Below are 23,102 nucleotides of genomic sequence, written 5' to 3'. Positions count from 1 at the left end.
GTACGGTCTTTGTCCCCATGTGCAGTTGCAAACCGTAGTCTGGCTTTTTTATGGCAGTTTTGGAGCACTGGCTTCTTCCTTGCTGAGCAGCCTTTCAGGTTATGTTGATATAGGACTCGTTTTACTGTGGATATAGATACTTTTGTACCTGTTTCCTCCAGCATCTTCACAAGGTCCTTCGCTGTTGTTCTGGGATTGATTTGCACTTTTCGCACCAAAATCCGTTCATTTCTAGGAGACAGAACGCGTCTCCTTCCTGAGCGGTATGACGGCTGCGTGGTCCCATGGTGTTTATACTTGCGTACTATTGTTTATACAGATGAACGTGGTACCTTCAGGCGTTTGGAAATTGCTCCCAAGGATGAACCAGATTTGTGTAGGTCTACAGTTTTTTTCTGAGGTCTTGGCTGATTTCTTTTGATTTTCCCATGATGTCAAGCAAAGAGGCACTGAGTTTGAAGGTAGGCCTTGAAATACATCCACAGGTACACCTCCAATTGACTCAAATTATGTCAATTAGCCTATCAGAAGCTTCTAAAGCCATGACATCATTTTCTGGAATTTTCCAAGCTGTTTAAAGGTACAGTCAACTTAGTGTATGTAAACTTCTGACCCACTGGAATTGTGATACAGTGAATTATAAGTGAAATAATCTGTCTGTAAACAATTGTTGGAAAAATGACTTGTGTCATGCACAAAGTAGATGTCCTAACCGACTTGCCAAAACTATAGTTTGTTAACAAGACATTTGTGCAGTGGTTGAAAACGAGTTTTAATGACTCCAACCTAAGTGTATGTAAACTTCAACTTCAACTTCAACTGTTGATTCAATGGTTGCAAAGATGGGGAGAGGTCTAACTGTAATTAAGAGGTGCTCTGCTTTTTTGACACCACACTCCAAAAAGCAAGTTCTGCAGGCTCTAGTTTTGTCTAATCTTGATTATTGTCCAGTCGTGTGGTCCATTGCTGCAAGGAAAGACCTAGTTAAGCTGCAGCTGGCCCAGAACAGAGCGGCACGTTTTGCTCTTAATAGTAATCAGAGGGCTGAAATAAATACTATGCATGCCAGTCTCTCTTGGCTAAGAGTTGAGGAGAGACTGACTGCATCACTTCTTCTTTTTATAAGAAACAATGTGTTGAACATCCCAAATTGTTTGTATAGTCAATTTACACACAGTTCTGACACACACACTTATCCCACCAGACATGCCACCAGGGGTCTTTTCATGTAACGTGACACTTCCTACGGCTCCCATAGGCTCTCAGAACCCGGGAAAAAGCTGAATGATGTAATTCCAGCCGCTGGCTGAAAAACTTTAGCGCCTTGGTTAAGTGGTCGATCAGAGGGCCATCAGACTGACGCTCGTGCACGAGGGGATCCCATGCTTTTTACTTTCTCTCTCTTTGAACGTAAACACGCTTTCCCGGTCGGAATATTATCGCTTTTTTACGAGAAAAATGGCATAAAAATTCATTTTAAACAGCGGTTGACATGCTTCGAAGTACGGTAATGGAATATTTCGATTTTTTTTGTCACGAAACGCGTCGGGCGCGTAACCCTTATTTACCCTTTCGGATAGTGTCTTGAACGCACAAACAAAACGCCGCTATTTGGATATAACTATGGATTATTTGGGACCAAACCAACATTTGTTATTGAAGTAGAAGTCCTGGGAGTGCATTCTGACGAAGAACAGCAAAGGTAATAACATTTTTCTTATAGTAAATCTGACTTTGGTGAGTGCTAAACTTGCTGGGTGTCTAAATAGCTAGCCCTGTGATGCCGGGCTATCTACTTAGAATATTGCAAAATGTGCTTTCACCGAAAAGCTATTTTAAAATCGGACATGGCAAGTGCATAGAGGAGTTCTGTATCTATAATTCTTAAAATAATTATGTTTTTTGTGAACGTTTATCGTGAGTAATTTAGTAAATTCACCGGAAGTTTGCGGGGGGTATGCTAGTTCTGAACGTCACATGCTAATGTAAAAAGCTGGTTTTTGATATAAATATGAACTTGATTGAACAAAACATGCATGTATTGTATAACATAATGTCCTAGGGGTGTCATCTGATGAAGATCATCAAAGGTTAGTGCTGCATTTAACTGTGGTTTGGATTTATGTGACATTATATGCTAGCTTGAAAAATGGGTGTCTGATTATTTCTGGCTGGGTACTCTCCTGACATAATCTAATGTTTTGCTTTCGTTGTAAAGCCTTTTTGAAATCGGACAGTGTGGTTAGATTAACGAGAGTCTTGTCTTTAAAATGGTGTAAAATAGTCATATGTTTGAGAAATTGAAGTAATAGCATTTCTAAGGTATTTGAATAACGCGCCACAGGATTCCACTGGCTGTTACGTAGTTGGGACGATTTCGTCCCACCTACCCTAGAGAGGTTAAATACCCTTTGTTAGCAATGACACAGGTCAAACATTTTCTGTAAGTCTTCACAAGGTTTTCACACACTGTTGCTGGTATTTTGGCCCATTCCTCCATGCAAATCTCCTCTAGAGCAGTGATGTTTTGGGGCTGTCGCTGGGCAACACGGACTTTCAACTCCCTCCAAAGATTTTCTATGGGGTTGAGATCTGGAGACTGGCTAGGCCACTCCAGGACCTTGAAATGCTTCTTACGAAGCCACTCCTTCGTTGCCCGGGCGGTGTGTTTGGGATCATTGTCATGCTGAAAGACCCAGCCACGTTTCATCTTCAATGCCCTTGCTGATGGAAGGAGGTTTTCACTCAAAATCTCACGATACATGGCCCCATTCATTCTTTCCTGTACACGGATCAGTCGTCCTGGTCCCTTTGCAGAAAAACAGCCCCAAAGCATGATGTTTCCACCCCCATGCTTCACAGTAGGTATGGTGTTCTTTGGATGCAACTCAGCATTCGTTGTCCTCCAAACACGACGAGTTGAGTTTTTACCAAAAGGTTATATTTTGGTTTCCTCTGACCATATGACATTTTCCCAATCCTCTTCTGGATCATCCAAATGCTCTCTAGCAAACTTCAGACGGGCCTGGACATGTACTGGCTTAAGCAAGGGGACACATCTGGCACTGCAGGATTTGAATCCCTGGCGGCGTAGTGTGTTACTGATGGTAGGCTTTGTTACTTTGGTCCCAGCTCTCTGCAGGTCATTCACTAGGTCCCCCCGTGTGGTTCTGGGATTTTTGCTCACCGTTCTTGTGATAATTTTGACCCCACGGTGTGAGATCTTGCGTGGAGCCCCTGATCGAGGGAGATTATCAGTGGTCTTGTATGTCTTCCATTTCCTAATAATTGCTCCCACAGTTGATTTCTTCAAACCAAGCTGCTTACCTATTGCAGATTCAGTCTTCCCAGCCTGGTGCAGGTCTACAATTTTGTTTCTGGTGTCCTTTGACAGCTCTTTGGTCTTGGCCATAGTGGAGTTTGGAGTGTGACTGTTTGAGGTTGTGGACAGGTGTCTTTTATACTGATAACAAGTTCAAACAGGTGCCATTAATACAGGTAACGAGTGGAGGACAGAGGAGCCTCTTAAAGAAGAAGTTACAGGTCTGTGAGAGCCAGAAATCTTGCTTGTTTGTAGGTGACCAAATACTTATTTTCCACCATAATTTGCAAATGAATTCATTAAAAATCCTACAATGTGATTTTCTGGATTTTTGTTTCTCATTTTGTCTGTCATAGTTGACGTGTACCTATGATGAAAATTTCAGGCCTCTCTCATCTTTTTAAGTGGGAGAACTTGCACAATTGGTGGCTGACTAAATACTTTTTTTGACCCACTGTATAAACAATAGCCACATTTTGCTGGGGGTCAATGAGGATAGTCAGGATCGTTCCCCTACGAGTTTCCATGGCATTTCCATTGACCTCTTTTTATTTAACCAGGCAAGTCAGTTAAGAAGAAATTCTTATTTACAATGACATCCTAAGAACAGTGGGTTAACTGCCTTGTTCAGGGGCAGAATGACAGATTGTTACCTTGTCAGCTCGGGGATTTGATCTAGCAACCTTTCAGTTACTGGCCCAACACTCTAACCACTAGGCTACCTCTTTACCGCATCTATGTGATCCTTAAGAGTTCTGTAAACAGCTCTGGTTCAAAACAATAAATCACAAGTATTTGAGTGTAATGCCTATAGGCCTGCCTACAGTAGCATGGGATGGTGGTCCCAGATCTGTTTGTGCTGTCTTGCCAACTCCTATAGTTGTTTTAAGTCATGTCCCTACTTCTTAAATGACAGTTTGAGTGAAATTAATCTCAGTAAGTATGCATACTCCCGAGTGGTGCAGTGGTCTAAGACACTGCATCTCAGTACAAGAGGCCTCACTGCAGTACCTGGTTTGAAACCAGGCTGCATCACATCCGGCTGTGATTGGGAGTCCCATAGGGCTGCGCACAATTGGCCCAGTGTCACTGGGGTAGGCCGTCATTGTAAATAAGAATTTGTTCTTAACTGACTTGCCTAGTTCAATAAAGGTTAAAAATAATATTCGAATAATATGCTAATAAATTATTAGGAGGTGGTGAGCTCTATGTGATTCAATATAAATAAGTTTTATTTCCTAAGAGTTAACTTCATATGTGGTGACTGGTTGGTACGTATAAGATACATAACAACATACACTCTCAGAAAAAATGTACGGTTAGTGTAGAGTATTGTTCGCAGGTATACAAAAAGATTGAAATACACATACATAATGTACTTTCAGAGGAACACATATCTCATATTGTATTATTCGGTACCTTTTAGGGTAGATGTGCGGATAATCTAGGGCTCTATTCAATACATATCGCAGAGGTTCAGCATTACAGCGTGATTGGAATTTAAAGGCAATGTTCCCTATACATTTCTATTGCTTCAGTGATACAGATTGAATAGGACCCCTGGTATAATGGTACATTTCTTTACCCAATATTCCTAATATAAATGTACAATTATCCAAGGTTATTGTAGTTGTTTTTTTATCAAGTTATTTCCATTTGTTTTTAGATTTTTATTGAATTTCAGTTAAGTTTCAGTTAGTTTCCGACTTGATTTACTATCTTTTGTTCAGTTTTAGTTTGATAAAAACATTCCCATTTCATTTTTGTATTATTTCGTTTCAGTTTTAGTATTACACTGTTAGCCATTTTTGTAATTTTATCAGTAACTTACTGTATTAATCAACAGTATAATACTGTTAAAACTGAATATAGTATATTACTGTAGAATGCACAGAAAAATAGCATACATTTGTTTTACAGCACATTGTAAGACCTTTCTGTCATTTTTACAGTAAAACACTGTAGAATGCACAGTAAAATACTGTAAATGTGTTTTACAGTATTAATCAACAGTACTCATTAAAATATTTTAAGGTGTGCCTTGTAAGAGGCTATATTTGTTGCACCCGTGAGTGAGAATGCTGTACCCCCACAGAATACGGTAATATACTGTATTTTAGGAATTCTACAAATATTGTCCTGTAACTCTACAGTAAGTTACTGGCCAATTCAGAATATAGTACCATACTGCATTTTTTGTGTGCCTTTTGAACAGTAGGGGGTGCGTTGTATTGCTGTTTCTCACTTATTAACATATTTTGAGACGTCTTGTAAGAGGCTATATTTGTTGTACACTTAAGTGCTGTACCAATTAAAGTGATATGTGGTAGTGGTTCCCTAGCAATTACATTTATGTAGAAGACAGATCAGAGAGGCAGCAAGTCTCAAATCTTTAAGCAAACCATATCCTTTTGCTCTGTAGTCACTGTCAGTTCAGAAGCCTTTGTTAAGGCCTAATTTGCAATATCAGTTGGTATGCTGTAATATACAGTTAAATATTCACTATTAGCAATTGCTGATTTCATTTTGAATACAATTCAACAATAAAGTACTGTAGTTGTTTTGTTATATATTTACTGCAGCATACTGTAAATGATGGTGCATTGTGGAGAAATATTGTGGGAGGAGAAAGAATCGCTGACTCATTAACATATTTTAAGGCGTGCCTTGTAAGTGGCTATATTTGTTGCACCCATTAGTAAGAGTCCTGTAACAATTTAATTGATATGTGTTAGTAGTTCCCTAACAATTAAATGTATACTGAACAAAAACTATAAATGCAACAATTTCGAAGATTTTACTGAGTTACAGTTCATTGAAGGAAATCAGTCAATTTAAATAAATTCATAAGGCCCTAATCTATGGATTTCACATGACTGGGCAGGGAAGCAGCCATGGGTGGGCCTGAGAGGGCATAGGCTCACCCACTGGGGAGCCAATCAGAATCAGTATGTGTCTTTCCCAACAAAAGGGATTTATTTCAGATCGGAATACTCCTCAGAACGCCCCCCCCCCCGCCAAATTCTCTAAAATGACGTTGGAGGCGGTATATGGTAGACAGAAACATTACATTCTCTGGCAGCTCTGTTGGCCATTCCTGCAGTCAGCATGCCAATTGTTGCACCCTCCCTCAAAACTTGAGACATCTGTGGCATTTTGTTGTGTGACAAAACTGCACATTTTAGAGTGCCCTTTTATTGTCCCCAGCACAAGGTGAATCTATGTAATGATAATGCTGTTTAATAAGCTTCTTGATTAGAGGTCGACTAATTATGATTTTTCAATGCCGATACCGATTATTGGAGGACCAAAAAAGCTGATACCGATTAATCAGCCGATTTAAAAATAAATAAAATGTAGTTGTAATAATGACAATTACAACAACACTGAATGAACACTTTTATTTTAACTTAATATAATACATCAATCAAATCAATTTAGCCTCAAATAAATAATGAAACATGTTAAATTTGGTTTAAATAATGCAAAAACAAAGTGTTGGAGAAGAAAGTAAAAGTGCAATATGTGCCATGTAAAAAAGCTAACGTTTAAGTTCCTTGTTCAGAACATGAGAACATATGAAAGCAGGTGGTTCTTTTTAACATGAGTCTTCAATATTCCCAGGTATGAAGTTTTAGGTTGAGGTTATTATAGGAATTATAGGACTATTTCTCTCTATACCATTTGTATTTCATTTACCTTTGACTATTGGATGTTCTTATAGGCACTTTAGTATTGCCAGTGTAACCGTATAGCTTCCGTCCCTCTCCTCGCTCGAACCAGGAACACATCGACAACAGCCACCCTCGAAGCATCGTTACCCATCGCTCCACAAAAGCCGTGGCCCTAACAGAGCAAGGGGAACAACTACTCCAAGTCATAGAGCGAGTGACGTTTGAAACGCTATTAGCGCGCACCCCGCTAACTAGCTAGCCAGTTCACATCGGTTACACCAGCCTAATCTCTGGAGTTGATAGGCTTGAAGTCATAAACAGCGCAATGCTTGAAGCATTGCGAAGAGCTGCTGGCAAACGCACGAAAGTGCTGTTTGAATGAATGCTTACAAGCCTGCTGCCTCCTACCACCGCTCAGTCAGACTGCTCTATCAAATATCAAATCATAGACTGAATTATAACATAATAACACACAGAAATACGAGCCTTAGGTCATTAATATGGTCAAATCCGGAAACTATAATTTCGAAAATAAAACGTTTTTTCTTTCAGTGAAATACAGAACTGTTCCGTATTTTATCTAACGGGTGGCATCCATAAGTCTAAATATTCCTGTTACATTGCACAACCTTCAATGTTATGTCAAAATTATGTAAAATTCTGGAAAATTAGTTCGCAACGAGCCAGGTGGCCCAAACTGTTGCATATACCCTGACTCTGCGTGCAATGAACGCAAGAGAAGTGACACAATTTACCTCGTTTAATATTGCCTGCTAACATGAATTTATTTTAACTGAATATGCAGGTTTAAAAATATATACTTCTGTGTATTGATTTTAAGAAAGGCATTGATGTTTATGGTTAGGTACATTCGTGCAACGATTATGCTTTTTTTCGCAAATGCGCTTTTGTTAAATCATCCACCGTTTGGAGAAGTTGGCTGTCTTAGGAAGAAATGGTCTTCACACAGTTCGCAACGAGCCAGGTGGCCCAAACTGCTGCATATACCCTGACTCTGTTGCACAGAACGCAAGAGAAGTGACACAATTTACCTACTTAAAAGAAATTCATGTTAGCAGGCAATATTAACTAAATATGCAGGTTTAAAAATATATACTTGTGTATTGATTTTAAGAAAGGCGTTGATGTTTATGATTAGGTACACATTGGTGCAACGACAGTGCTTTTTTTCGCGAATGCGCTTGTTAAATCACCCGTTTGGCGAAGTAGGCTATGATTAAATGATAAATAACAGGCACCGCATCGATTATATGCAACGCAGGACAATCTAGATAAACTAGTAATATCATCAACCATGTGTAGTTAATTAGTGATTATGTTAAGATTGATCATTTTTAGCTAGCACCTTACCTTGGCTCCTTGCTGCACTTGTATAACAGGTAATCAGCCTGCCACGCAGTCTCCCTGTGAAGTGCAACGTAATCGGCCACGATCGGTGTCCCAAAACGCCGATTACCGATTGTTATGAAAACTTGAAATCGGCCCTAATTAATCGGTCGACCTCTATTCTTGATATGCCACACCTGTCAGGTGGATGAATTATCTTGGCAAATGAGAAATGCGCACTAACAGGGATGTAAACAAATTTCTGCACAAAAATCGAGAGAAATAAACTTTTTGTGCATATGGAACATTTCTGAGATCTTTTATTTTAGCTCATGAAACATGGGACCAACACTTTACATGTTGTGTTTATATTTATGTTCAGTATATATAGATAACAGATCAGATTGGTTGAATATTTACCCATGTCCATTCGATCTGTTTTGCTCTGTAATCATGGCCAGTTTGGAAGCCTTTGTTTAGGCCTCTAGAAGTATAAGTGATATAAAACACCTAGTAATCATTAATATGCTGTAAAATGCAAATGCCAACCTGCTTGCTCTAATCACTTGTAATTGCAGTAAAATACTGTATAATTATTTTTCTTACAGTTTACACTTTTACTGTATTGTACTCTGTTTCTTTGCTCTGGTATCAAGTTACCATTAATATCTCAGTATTGTATTGGCACTATGCAGAGATGGTCAGAGATATATAATAAGATATCTTGTTGTAAATACAATTATTTTGTTGACCAATGTATTCTTAACTACAGCAACAGCTGCATTCAGTAATTCATGTAGTATCATGTAGTAACCAAAAAAGTGTTATACAATATAATATATTTTATATTTTTATTTTTTTCAAACTAGCCATCCTTTGCCTTGATGACAGCTTTGCACACTCTTGGCATTCTCTCAACCAGCTTCATAAAGAATGCTTTTCCAACAGTCTTTAAGGAGTTCCCACACATGTTGGCTGCTTTTCCTCCACTCTGCAGTCCAACTCATCCCAAACCATCACAATTGGGTTGAGGTCGGGTGATTGTGGAGGCCAGGTCATCTAATACAGCACTCCATCACTCTTCTTCTTGGTCAAATAGCCCTTACACAGCCTGGAGGTGTGTTTTTGGTCATTGTCCTTTAGAAAAACAAATGACAGTGCCACTGCTGTATCGCTGCAGAATGCTGTGGTAGACATGCTGGTTAAGTGTGCCTTGAATTCTAAATAAATCACTGACAGTGTCACCAGCAAAGCACCCCCACACCATCACACCTCCTCCTCCATGCTTCACAGTGGGAACCACACATGCAGAGATCATCTGTTCACCTACTCTTTGTCTCACAAAGACACGGTGGTTGGAACCAAAAATCTCAAATTTGGACCAAAGGACAGATTTCCACCAGTCTCATGTCCATTGCTCGTGTTTCTTGGCCCAAGCAAGTATCTTCTTCTTATTGGTGTCCTTTAGTAGTGATTTCTTTGCAGCAATTCGACCATGAAGGTCTGATTCACACAGTCTCCTCTGAACAGTTGATGTTGAGATGCGTCTGTTAATTGAACTCTGTGAAGCATTTATTTGGGCTGCAATTTCTGAGGCTGGTAACTCTAGTTAACTTACCCTCTGCAGCATAGGTAACTCTGGATCTTCCTTTCCTGTGGCGGTCCTCATGAGAGCCAGTTTCATCACAGCGCTTGATGGTTTCTGCGACTGCATTTGAAGAAACTTTCAAAGTACTTAAAATGTTCTGCATTGAATGACCTTCATGTCTTAAAGTAATGATGGACGGTTGTTTGTATTTGCTTATCTGAGCTGTTTCCTGCCATAATATGGACTTGGTATTTTACCAAACAGGGCTATCTTCTTTATACCATCCCTACCTTGTCACAACACAACTGATTGGCTAAAACTCATTATGAAGGAAATAAATTCCTCAAATGAACTTTTAATAAGGCACACATGTTAATTGAAATGCATTCCAGGTGACCACCTCATGAAGCTGGTTGAGAGAATGCCAAGCTGATTTCAAGGCAAAGCGTGGCTACTTTGAATAATCTTTTTTTATTTTTTATGTTTTGGTTACTACATGATTCCATATGTGTTGTTTCATAGTTTTCATGTGTTCACTATTATTCTACAGTGTAGAAAATAGTACAAATAAAGAAAAACCCTTAAATGAGTAGGTGTGTCCAAACTTTTGACTGGTACTGTATGTGCAACAAAAATTCAACATTCACCTTCTGCTACCATTTCTGTCAAGCCATCTAAGCATACAGTTTGATGCATGCATTCGATAAATCCAACATACGCACCATACAGAACGCACTGCAACTGCCTATGCAACGCAATGTTGCAAGACAAATGCAGCGTTCCCTTGGAAATGAATGTACTTCTGATGTACCAAAATACAATGACGCTGTAGGTGTGATTGAGGTGTAAATACTAAGCCTATAGAGCACCTGCTATAGCACCCTTCAGCACAATTCAGAGACAGTCTTTTGGTCTACATACAGTGTTGGTAGACATAGAACCATGTAGGGGATATGTTCAAGACATGGCTAGATCAGATGCAGATGACTGCAGATTAATGACCAGGAGATGAATACTGCTTCTCTTTGCTAGGAAAAAATATCTAGGCCTATTTAGAACCTCTAACTATTTCAAAAAATGTTCAGCTTGGTCCCATTGACGTCAGAGTTGCTTTGTAGACACATTTTCCAGACAAGACTCATTTAGTCGAAGTTTAGGAATGCCATTTATCTCCAGCATGAGTAAGCCCTACATGTCCTTTAGAATACTGAGGTGAATTACATTTAGGGTCATTCCATGAATGTGCAGTGCATTACCAATCAGTTTAATGATAAGGCATAACATACCGACAACACAGGAAACACCATTTGACCCAAATGCAAGTGTGTGTGTGTGTGTGTGTGTGTGTGTGTGTGTGTGTGTGTGTGTGGTTTTACTATCATTGTGGGGACCAGAAGTCTTCGCAAGGACAATTCTGACAAGTGGGGACATTTCACTGGTTCCCATGAGGAAAAAGGCTACTTTAGGCTAACACCTTGACCAAACCGTCTCTGACCAAATCGTGCAGATGTTGATTTTTGCCTATTCCCTCCAGATGTTCTCATGACACGCAGGTTAAAATACAAAAACCAACTGTGAACCAACTATTAATTTGGGCCAGGTTGAAACATTCATGGACATTTAGCTAGCTTGCTGTTGCTAGCTAATTTTTAATTGGCCCTTGATCATGAGTCTCCGTTCCATTATATTGCACAGAGTCTTTTGTACAAAGTATTGTTAAAGCCCCAACACTCGGTCTGAACATTAACATGCAAAGCTTGAGGTACGGTTTTGGAAGCATAAGGACCTTATCTTTCATATCAGCAAGAAATAATTTCAAAAAAACTTACCTTGTAAGCAGTCTATGGACAAGGTATGACAGCAACCCATGCTTTGGTTTTCTCTGGCCACTTTGTCCAATGCAAGTCAATGATACCTTTATTACCATTGTTTTGCTTAATTTCCAAATCATTTATAAGTAACATGATTGAGTTACACAATCAATTTTTAGATACTTTCATGATGATTTGAACATGAAGCTTGAAAATGCTAATATACAGTGCCACATTTTGTTACATCACAGCCTTATTCTAAAAAGGATTAAGTAGAAATATTTCCTCAGCAATCTACACACAATACCCGATAATGACAAAGCAAAAACAGGTTTTAGAAACGTGTGCAAATGTATTAAAAATAAAAAACAGAAATACCTTATTTACATAAGTAGTCAGACCCTTTGCTATGAGACTCAAAATTGAGCTCAGGTGCATCCTGTTTCCATTGACCATCCTTGAGATGATTCTACAACTTGATTGGAGTACAACTGTGGTAAATTCAATTGATTGGGCATGATTTGGAAAGCCACACACCTATCTATATAAGGTCCCACAGTTGGCAGTGCCTGTCAGAGGAAAAACCAAGCCATGAGGTCAAAGGAATTGTCCTTAGAGCTCCGACACAGGATTGTGTCGAGGCACAGATCTGGGGAAGGGTACCAAAACATTTATGCAGCATTGAAGGTCCCCAAGAACACAGTTGCCTCCATCACTCTTAAATGGAAGAAGTTTGGAACCATCAAGACTCTTCCTACAGCTGGCCGCCCGGCCAAACTGAGCAATCGGGGGAGAAGGGCCTTGGTTAGGGAGGTGACCAAGAACCCGATGGTCACGCTGACAGAGCTTTAGAGTTCCTCTGTGGAGATGGGAGAACCTTCCAAAAAGAAAACAATCTCTGCAGCACTCCACCAATCAGGCCTTTATGGGAGAGTGGCCAGACAAAAGCCACTCCTCAGTAAAAGGCACATGACAGTCCGCTTGGAGTTTGCCAGAAGGCACCTAAAGACTCTCAGACCATGCAAAACAAGATTCTCTGGTCTGATGAAACCAAGATTGAACTCTTTGGCCTGAATGCTAAGCGTCACGTCTGGAGGAAACCTGGCACCATCTCTACAGTGAAGCATAGTGGTGGCAGCATCATGCTGTGGGGATGTTTCTCAGCGGCAGGGACTGGGAGACTAGTCAGGATCGAGAAAAAGATTAACAGAGCAAAGTACAGAGAGATGCTTAATGAAAACCTGCTCCAGAGTCCTCAGGACCACAGACTGGGGTGAAGGTTCACCTTCCAACAGGACAATGAACCTAAGCACACAGCCAAGATAACACAGGAGTGGCTTCGGGACAAGTCTCTGAATGTCCTTGAGTGGCCCAGCCAAAGCCCGGACTTGAACCTGATCAAACATTTCTGGAGACCTGAAAATAGCTGTGCAGCAATGCTCCCCATCCAACCTGACAGAGCTTGAGAGGATCTGCAGAAAAGAATGGGAGAAACTCCCCAAATATAGGTGTGCCAAGCTTGTAGAGTCATACCCAAGAAGCCTCAAAGCTGTAATCGCTGCCAAAGGTGCTTCAATAAAGTACCGAGTAAAGGGTCTGAATACTTATGTAAATATGATATTTCAGTTTTTATTTTTGATGAATTAGCAAAAATGTCTAAACTTGTTTTTGCTTTGTCATTATGGGGTATTGTGTGTAGATCGATGAGGGGGAAAAAACTACTTTATACATTTTACAATAAGGCTGTAACCTAATAAAATGTGGAAAAGATCAAGGGGTCTGAATACTTCCCAAAGGCACTGTAGGTACCATTGACGTGTATTGGATTTGTGCCACAAATGCTAAAAGGTTAGCATCTGAAATAGTGGCCAACAAAACCAAAGCATGGGTTGTTGTCATACACTTGTCAATAGACTGCTTACATGGCAAGGAAACCAACGTAATTTCATAATGTGGGGGAACTATCCCTTTAACGTTGGGGGATAATAGCAGGAACAGCATCATCTAGTGGTCAGAACTTGGTAATATCAGGATTTGGGATGAGACGTATACCGAACAACTGTATGTCTCTAAATGTTGTCTATCACTAGCAGCACCATATCACCAAGTAAAATTCTGAGTATATGTAAATGTACTTGGCGAATAAAGGTGATTCTGATTCTTAATGGGAAAGTAATCCAAAACCAACAAAGTAATCAGATTGCGTTACTTGAGTTTGGGTAATCCAAAAGCTACATGGCTGATTACAACCTCAGGGGTTTGTGGTATATGGCCAATGCATCATGCCTAAGAACAGCCCTTAGCCGTGGTATATTGGCCATATACCACACCCCCTCGTGCCTTATTGCTTAAATATACCATGGCTGTCAGCCAATCAGCATTCAGGGCTCAAACCACCCAGATTATAATATGGACTAGGCTACTTTATATAAATTGAATTGTTATGGTGTATTATGCCTTGTTATGTGACAATTCTATGTAACAATTTTACACACAATAACATCTGTTTGCCTTATTGTTTCTCTCACTGACATCAAACTTGCATTGCAGACGTCACATGCTAAATAGTGTCTGGCATGATTTAGGATTCTTAGAACATGTTTTGGTATTAAATTAGTGTGAAAGGATCATGCCCAACACCGCAACGCCCCATTGAAAATGAAGACTTTACCATCACTTTACCTCTTTTCAATCACAACCTAATAACGGTTAACAAATTCAAAACAACATAACCCCGGCACGGTGTTTTATTTTCGTTAGCCTTTTTGTCCATCGAGAAGCTTTGCGTTGGAGCGAATCAATTCTGGAACTAGGATACTTATCACGTACCGCGCGCTCTGCTTCTCTCCCTTTCAAGTGTTATCACGTGCGTGAGCTAAATTCTACAAGCAGTGTAGGGTTGCACAAACAGTTTTATGTTCCAAACTGATTAATTTCTCAGCGAGAATGTTGTGAAAACTCGGTCTGATAGAGGTCAAATGTTTAGATAATTGGAACTGTGATGAGGACAAGAGGCGGGAAGAAGAACTTTTGAGAAATACCTTCATCTATGACCTTTATTAACCGGTGGCTTTACTGCTCTTCATCCATATGAGAAGTTTCCCCTGAGCTCGAGACATCTGCCGCGCACTCTGCGCTGTCCAAACTCTCTGCCACCGGGAATATTACGCGCGTTTTGTCATAGGTTGTTGTATTACCACATTGGGAAATATAGGGCGATTGTTTCATGGTAGACTTGGTAAGTGACTCAACATTTTTTCTCCTACACAAGTGTTTGATAGCTCTTGTAGTGACGTTTTACTTAAACTGAGCATCACAGATGGAATAGACCGAAGCTGTCAGATAGGTCGACCAGGAAGACAACTATTTTAGTTAGCGTTTATTTATTTAGGCTACTTGCAGTCTGAGTGTGTTTTGAATTCAGTGTTTGGAAAGCTATGACTCGTACCCATCACCAATCATGTAATTTTAGCTTTTTATGCATCAAAGATTCACAGTGAATTTAAGTGAGGAACCTGCCTACCTACACTGTAACATAAAACTATAATTTATACAGTAATGAGGTATTATCAACAGTAAAAAATTCTGACATCTTTCACTGTGCGGCATACTGTAAATGGGAAATTGTAGGAAATTGCTGTATTTCGAATGGTACTGTAATTCCACCCCACCGAAGACAGTGCCCTACCATATATGGCAGCAGGTAGCCTAGTGGTTAGAGCGTTTGGCTCATTAACATATTTTGAGGTATGCTTTGTAAGAGACTATATTTGTTGCACCACTGGGTGAGGATGCTGCAACAACTTAACTCTTATGTATTTAAAGTGCTTCATCAATTCTAAATGTACAGTGCCTTCAGAAAGTATTCACACCCTTAGGTTTTTTTCCACATTTTGTTGTGGGATTAAAATTGATTTAATTGTGATTTTTTTTTTGGTCAATGATCTACACCAAATATTCTGTAATTTCAAAGTGGAAAAAAAATGCAAACATTTGTAAAAAATGGATGAAAAATAAAACACTAATATATCTTGCTTAAATAAGTATTCAATGCATGTTAGAATCACCTTTGGCAGCAATTACAGCTGTGAGTCTTACTGGGTAAATCTCTAAACTTTGCACACCTGGATTGTACAATATTTACTTTTTTTTAATTCTTCAAGCTCTGTCAAGTTGGTTGTTGATCATTGTTAGACAGCCATTTTCAAGTCTTGCCATAGATTTTCAAGCCACTTTAAGTCAAAACTGGTATCAGTTAACATTGGCGCCGGAGGGGATGGCCGCCATTTTATGGTCTCCTGACCAATTGTGCTATTTTGTGTGTTTAAAAAAAAATTGCACTGTTTTTAACTTTTTTGGTACATAATGTTTCTGCCATTGTTTACTATGACAGAAAATTGTTTTTGGACATCAGAACAGTGATTACTCACTTAGAATTGGACACAATTTATTTTCTTTAATGAGTCTGATGCGAAGGATATACTGCTCTTCCCGGACCAGGCTCAAATCCCCGTCAATCGTATGAAGAGCTGACTGCGTCGGGGAGTGGATTATCCGCCTTTACCTCCGTTCTACTTTCAAATTTGCAATCACTGGAGAATAAACTGGATGAGCTCATTCGAGACTATCCTATCAACGGGACATTGAAAACTGTAATATCCTATATTTCACAGAGTCGTGGCTGAGCAAGGACATTGATAAATACAGTTAGCTGGGTTTTCTGTGGATCGGCTAGACAGAATAGCAGCCTCCAGTAAGATCGGGGGGGTGGTGTGTGTCTCTTTATCAACAACAGCTGGTGCGCAATCTCTAATATTAGGAGGTCTAAAGGTTTTGCTCTCCTGCGTTCGAGTACCTCACGATAATCTGTAGACCACACTATTTACCAAAATAGTTTTCATCTATATTCTTCGTAGCTGTCTATTTACCACCACAAATCGATGCTGACACTAAGACCGCACTCAACGAGCTGTATAAGGCCATAAGCAAACAAGAAAATGCTTATCCAGAGGTGGCTCTTCTTGTGGCCGGGGACTTTAATGCAGGAAAACAGAAATCAGTTTTACTTCATTTATACCAGCATGTCACATGTGCAACTGAGGAAAACAAACTCTAGATCACCTTTACTCCACACACAGATATGCGTACAAAGCTCTCCTCTCCGTCGCCCATTTGGCAAATCTGACCATAACTTTATCCTCCTGATTCCTACTTATGAGCAAAAATTAAATCGGGAAGTACTAGTGAAGCGCTCAATACAGAAGTGGTCCGATGAATCGGATGCTAAGCTACCCTAAGCACACAGCCAAGACAACGCAGGAGTGGCTTCGGGACAAGTCTCTGAATGTCCTTGAGTGGCCCAGCCAGAGCCCGGACTTGAACCAATCGAACATCTCTGGAGAGACCTGAAAATAGCTGTGCAGCGACGCTCCCCATCCAACCTGACAGAGGTTGAGAGGATCTGCAGAGAAGAATGGGAGAAACTCCCCAAATACAAGTGTGCCAAGCTTGTAGCGTCATACCCAAGAAGACTCGAGGCTGTAATCACTGCCAAAGGTGCTCAACAAACTACTGAGTAAAGCGTCTGAATACTTATGCAAATGTGATGTTTCAGTTTAACATTTTTAATACATTTGCAAAAATGTCTAAAAACCTGTTTTTGCTTTCTCATTATGGGGTATTGATTGTAGATTGAAGAGTAAAAAAATTAATTTAATGCACTGTACATATTACCTCAATTAGCTCGACTAACCCAAACCCCTGCATATTGACTCGGTACCAGTACTCCTTTTATGTAGCCATGTTATTGTTATTTTATTGTGTTACTATTTTCTTTTAGTTTATTTAGCAAATGTTTCTTACTTGCTTTGTTTGTTAAGCATTTCACGGTAAGGTCTATACCTGTTTTATTCGGCGCATTTCACAAATACAATTTGATTTATTGTGTGTAGGCCAGTGACAAATCTAAATGGAATCTATTTTAAATTTAGGCTGTAACACAGCACAATGTGGGAAAAGTAAAGGTGTGTGAATACTTTCTGAAGCACTGTATAGGGGGCAGATTACAGTGGCAGCAAGTCTTAAACCATAAATGCTTGAGCATTTTTCCATGTCCTTTTGGTCTGTTTTGCAGTGTAGTCGGTGCCAGTTTAAGCCTCTAGAAGTGCAAGTGATATTAAAAAAACAAATATTCATTAATATGTTGTAATGTGTAAACACTTTATCAAGCAGCCAACCTGCTTGCACCAATCCCTTGTAATTACAGTAAAATACAAACCTCTCCGCTCAATTACTTTTATTCATTCATTCATTCTGATTACGGTCACATTTACTTTTTTACAGTATTGTACCGTGTGTCATCACACAGTACTTGTTTTGATACTGTATTTATATTATGTGTACTGTAATATGAAATACAGAATTTTTTTGCCTGTAAGATACTGTCAAATTCATGGCAGCCCAAGCTTATAGGGACCACTATAAGTTTGTGCATAATTTTTCATAATCTCTCTCTCTCGCTCTCCCTCTCTCTCTCTCTCTCTCTCTCTCTTCTTTCCTAATTGCTCTTTAAACTATTCTGCTGTCCAAAATTTTCAGTTTGTAAAATCGGTATTACGAACCTGTTACATAACCGGCACCGGTAGAGCTGTTGCTGAGATTTCTAAATGATGCGTTCGGAATAGTTTACATACAGTAGTTTATGGTAATGGCCAGGGCTGCCATGACATTACAGCTCAGCAAATTCCCCAGTGTTAAATCAACACTGACATTGGTAAATGTCTATACGAGTCCACACTGTTAAATTAACACTGTGCTTAGTGCTGATGCTGTTACACTTTCTCAGTTAGGGAATTAACACTGTTAGTGTAAAGCAATAACACCTCAATAAGTCTTTTTAACAGTAGGAAGTGAATATAGTTTGCATTAATGGTGGTACATTATGCAGTATTTTTAACCGTTACATGAAGAGGTCCATACCTCTTAGCAAGATCACTAGTTTTGGATTAAGGACGTTACAATAATATTTATAAATCTTTAATGCAAAAAGCTGTTATGTTAGCATTTACAAAGGCTTTAGGACTGGCGGTGGACATGCTTAAACTTTCAATTAACATAACCATAGACCACTTAAACTGGTACAACACTTCCATTCACAGGTGGCTAAAAACAAAGAATTGAGAGCCACACCCCCACTAAACCACACCTCCAATATAATTTTCCAGTGTGCCTTGCCTTTTCGAGTGAACTGTGCATTTCAGGTAAAATAACAACCCAATGTTTATATCCCAGGACAAATTAGCTAGCAACAGCAAGCTAGCTAGCTAAATTGCCATAAATGTTTAATGCTTTTCGACCTGTCCCCAAATTAATATAATTGGTTCAGAGTTTGTTTTGATATTTGAGCCTGCGTCTCCTTATCGTGTCTGGTGTTGGGGTACAAAATCAACATGCGCACGATGGCGCACACTTTCGTCTGGTTTGGTCAGCATGTTAGGCCATCCAACAGTTGGTATTTTTATTCTCCCTCAACCTGCATTGAGAATGACTGTTAAGTTTAGGGACATTGTGATGAGACTACCTAAAACATTGAAACTGGAACAACTCTTTCAGTAATGGAGCAATAAATCTAACTAACTGATTGGATTAGTTTAGAAAAATGTGTTATGTTTGTGTAGCATAAGATTAATCCAATCAATCAATCAATGTAAATGCAAAAACCGAGATACTAAAAAAATCCCCAAAATGTGTAGCTGCAGTATAGCATGCTGGAAAATCTGATGATGGGCTTGGTTTTGATGAGAACGTTTTTCTCTCCACAGAGTAAAACTGACACAATCACACTCTCACACTCAACACTAGTTATTAACACCAACACTGGGGTTATTTTACACTACTGTAAAATAACACTCTTACAGAGTTAATTTAACTCCTGAATCAACACTAGAAATGTTACTGAAAAATCAACACTAGGTAACAATAGCCAATTTGCTGTGAGCAAATGCACACAAAGTCGTTGCCATGTCCATGCTTGTAGAAGGAAGACCTATAACAGCATAAAAAAATATATATATAATGGAAAGATTTATGAGCGCATGTTGTGCCCTACACGTTGTGCTTACATCTTTTTGGTTTACATAGCAGGTTTGTTCATCTGCAGGAAAAAATCAATAGGTGGTCAATGTGATTATTTCCCAAGGAAAGTAAAAAGGACGGCTAGGCTACTGATTGATCCCAGTACCAGTTACAGTGAAAAAATAAGTAACCACAGCATTTCTGTTCTGTTTTCTCAAATATGATTAAAGAATTTAGGCTACTAATCCTGTTTAATTCTGATTCCTTTGTCGATAAGGGATTAAATAGCAGCATTTTATTCTGACTCAGTGTTAGGCATGCAGAGATCCAGGCAGAAATATGTCAAAAAGGTCCAAGTTCCTATAACTTAATAAGATCTCATTCAAAGTGAATCAGACTTAATGTATCATATTGTAACAATACTGTGGATCTACTAAATTGGTGAATATAATAAGCTTATCCTTGGAGACAGGAGTGCTCTGGAACTGCCCATCTGGTAAAGCAGTCATGAGCTCCAGTCTATGGAGTTCTGTAGTCTGTAGTTAGTCAGATAGAGGATTGGAGGATAGCTGTAAAAGGTTACCATGGTGTGAATCAATTTGTTTGTCTCTATTATCTTCCTCCTTTGAGAATGACCTTCCAGGCTAGCCATCATTGCACTCGTGGTGTGCTGGCGTCTCTTCTCCCTCCTGCTCAACAAGTAGAATATTGTTTTTCTTTATTAAAGCGCTGCTGGAAAGATTTAATTTCATGACTAACCTGAGTAATTCACTCAATGTGGGCCACAGCTTCAAATACAGACTGTTTATCCAGGTCTGTATCAGGACCTGTATGTAAGCACTGTAGGCCTACCAGTGAATTCGTTTTCTTATCGGGTGTTGTTATTGTGTTAATGTGTTGTTCTCTATGTGAGTCAGAGAGAGAGAAGCCTTTTGCAATCAACACTAGGCTCTGATCGCCTGCTGAGTGACACCCTGCAGCTACTTACCGTGCTGTATGCAGCATAGAGCTCTCACATGACTAATGGGGAGGTCTCGCTCTCGCTCCCCGGCTCATGTCAATTTTCATCAGCTAATGTAAATATCAGATAATGACCATGTTACATCCCAGATAACGGACAAGATAATGAGACATGTTTAATGACAGAAAGCCTTATTTGGTTTCATTAAGGATGCAATATGTGTGGTGTTTGGACACAGAGTGAGGTGGGATGGCTGTAGTGACCCAACAGTAATTGGTTATCAGTCTTTCAGTATTGTGCTTTTCCTCTGAGGTAGGGTGGGTTATTACTTGGTCCACTCTAATTAGGGGTTCAAGCAGCGAAGCTGGGTGAAACAATACTGTATTTTTTTTGCGTTGATTATAATTTCCCTTCTTCTGCCGAATTGGTAAATAAAAAGCAAATTCCTGTGAGATCGTCAGGCCCAGGAGGTTGCAACCTTGCATGATGGTTAAAGGGTCACACCCTCTCATGCAATGCCAGGCCAATTGGCCACATGGTGGCGTTACAACAAGCATTTTAAAATGCATACTTTGAAAGCTCACGCCCCTCACCCCGTTTGAGCTAGACTCCTGAAATTCTGTACATAGGTCCCTCTACTCACAAATAACACATTTGCCCATAAGGTCCGCCATGAGGAATTTTCCGCCATTTGGAATTTGATTAAAAACACTAAAAACACTACTCCTCTGGCACCGAATGACCAATCTACACGAAGCTTGACACATGGCATCTATGGACCAAGGTCTCACAACGCATGTGTTTCCAGGCTAGCATCTCAAACAACATGGCAGGTACTGACCAATAAACATTCAAGTGGGTGTGACCTGACACATACATGCATATAAATCAGACATGGTTATTCGTATTGAAATAAAACGTGATACACATGTACCCAACACTGTCAAGACTCAACATATGCAAGAACAATCTGATCCACCATATATTTATATCTCTTGATTTGTTTGACAAAGTCATGGAATTTGGCACACATGCTCAGCGATGTGAGTCTAGCAAACCTGTAGAGTTTGGTTCTGTTTGGCCTCATGGTGGTGTTGTTGGTTTAAAATGCCTATGTTGTCTTGGAATATATTGGTGCTGATCGGTCAAGCTGTTCTCGAGTAGAAGAAGTAGTTAATATCACTAAATGGTACAAAACCTATCAAAAGCATATTAGATGATCTTGTTGGATTTTGAGTTCTGGTATTTGGGAAACGTGGTAAGAAGTACAGAAGTACACTACATGACCATTCTCCTGGCATCCGCCAAACCCAGATTAGTCCGTTGGACTGCCAGATGGTTAAGTATTATTCATCACTCCAGAGAACACGTTTCCACTGCTCCAGAGTCCAATGGCGGCGAGCTTTACACCACTCCAGCCAACGCTTGGCATTGCACATAATGATCTTGTGTGCGGCTGCTCGGCCATGGAAACCCATTTCATGAAGCTCCCGAAGAACAGTTATTGTGCTGACGTTGCTTCCAGTTTGGAACTCGGTAGTGAGTGTAGCAACTGAGGACAGATGATTTTTACTCTTTGTGAGCTTGTGTGGCCTACCACTTCGCGGTTGATCTCCTCCTAGACGTTTCCACTTCACAATAACAGCACTTACAGTTGCCCGGGGTAGCTCTAGCAGGGCAGAAATTTGACGAACTGACTTGTTGGAGAGGTGGCATCCCATGACGGTGCAACGTTGAAAGTCACTGAATAAGGCCATTCTACTGCCAAATGTTTGTCTATGGAGATTGCATGGCTGTGTGCTCGATGTTATATACCTGTCAGCAACGGGTGTGACTGAAATAGCTGAATCCACTAATTTTAAGGGGTGCCCACATACTTTTGTATGTGTGTATGTATATATATATATATATATTTTTTTTTTTAAATTTAAATTTTTTTATTTCACCTTTATTTAACCAGGTAGGCAAGTTGAGAACAAGTTCTCATTTACAATTGCGACCTGGCCAAGATAAAGCAAAGCAGTTCGACAACATACAACAACACAGAGTTACACATGGAGTAAACAACATACAGTCAATAATACAGTAGAAAAAAAAATAAGACTATATACAATGTGAGCAAATGATGTGAGATAAGGGAGGTAAAGGCAAAAAAATGCCATGGTGGCAAAGTAAATAAAGTATAGCAAGAAAAACACTGGAATGGTAGATTTGTAGTTATATATATATATATATATATATATATTGTAGCTCATGCAAGAATGATGTGTCCAATTTGTCCTGATGGTTACACTGCAGGGCCAAAGCTTGAACCCCAGCATGGCTG

At 39.6% G+C, this 23,102-nt stretch overlaps 1 protein-coding gene across 4 annotated transcripts in view; it reads left to right on the top strand.

Moving 5' to 3' along the window:
* Positions 1 to 14,289: 14,289 nt before the first annotated feature.
* Positions 14,290 to 23,102, top strand: part of LOC115198764 (solute carrier organic anion transporter family member 1C1) — a 68,438-nt gene continuing 59,625 nt past the window's right edge. For 2 of the 4 annotated variants that reach the window (XR_003879290.1, XR_003879289.1), the window contains exon 1: positions 14,290 to 14,980. The gene's annotated coding sequence lies outside the window, so the exon portion shown is untranslated. The remainder of the gene's footprint in view (positions 14,981 to 23,102) is intronic. The other 2 variants (XM_029761019.1, XM_029761017.1) reach the window with 1 other exon arrangement.

The sequence above is a fragment of the Salmo trutta genome, chromosome 8 (genome assembly GCF_901001165.1).
Source record: "Salmo trutta chromosome 8, fSalTru1.1, whole genome shotgun sequence".
Taxonomy (NCBI): domain Eukaryota; kingdom Metazoa; phylum Chordata; class Actinopteri; order Salmoniformes; family Salmonidae; genus Salmo; species Salmo trutta.
This window is presented reverse-complemented; position numbering and strand designations above follow the sequence as displayed.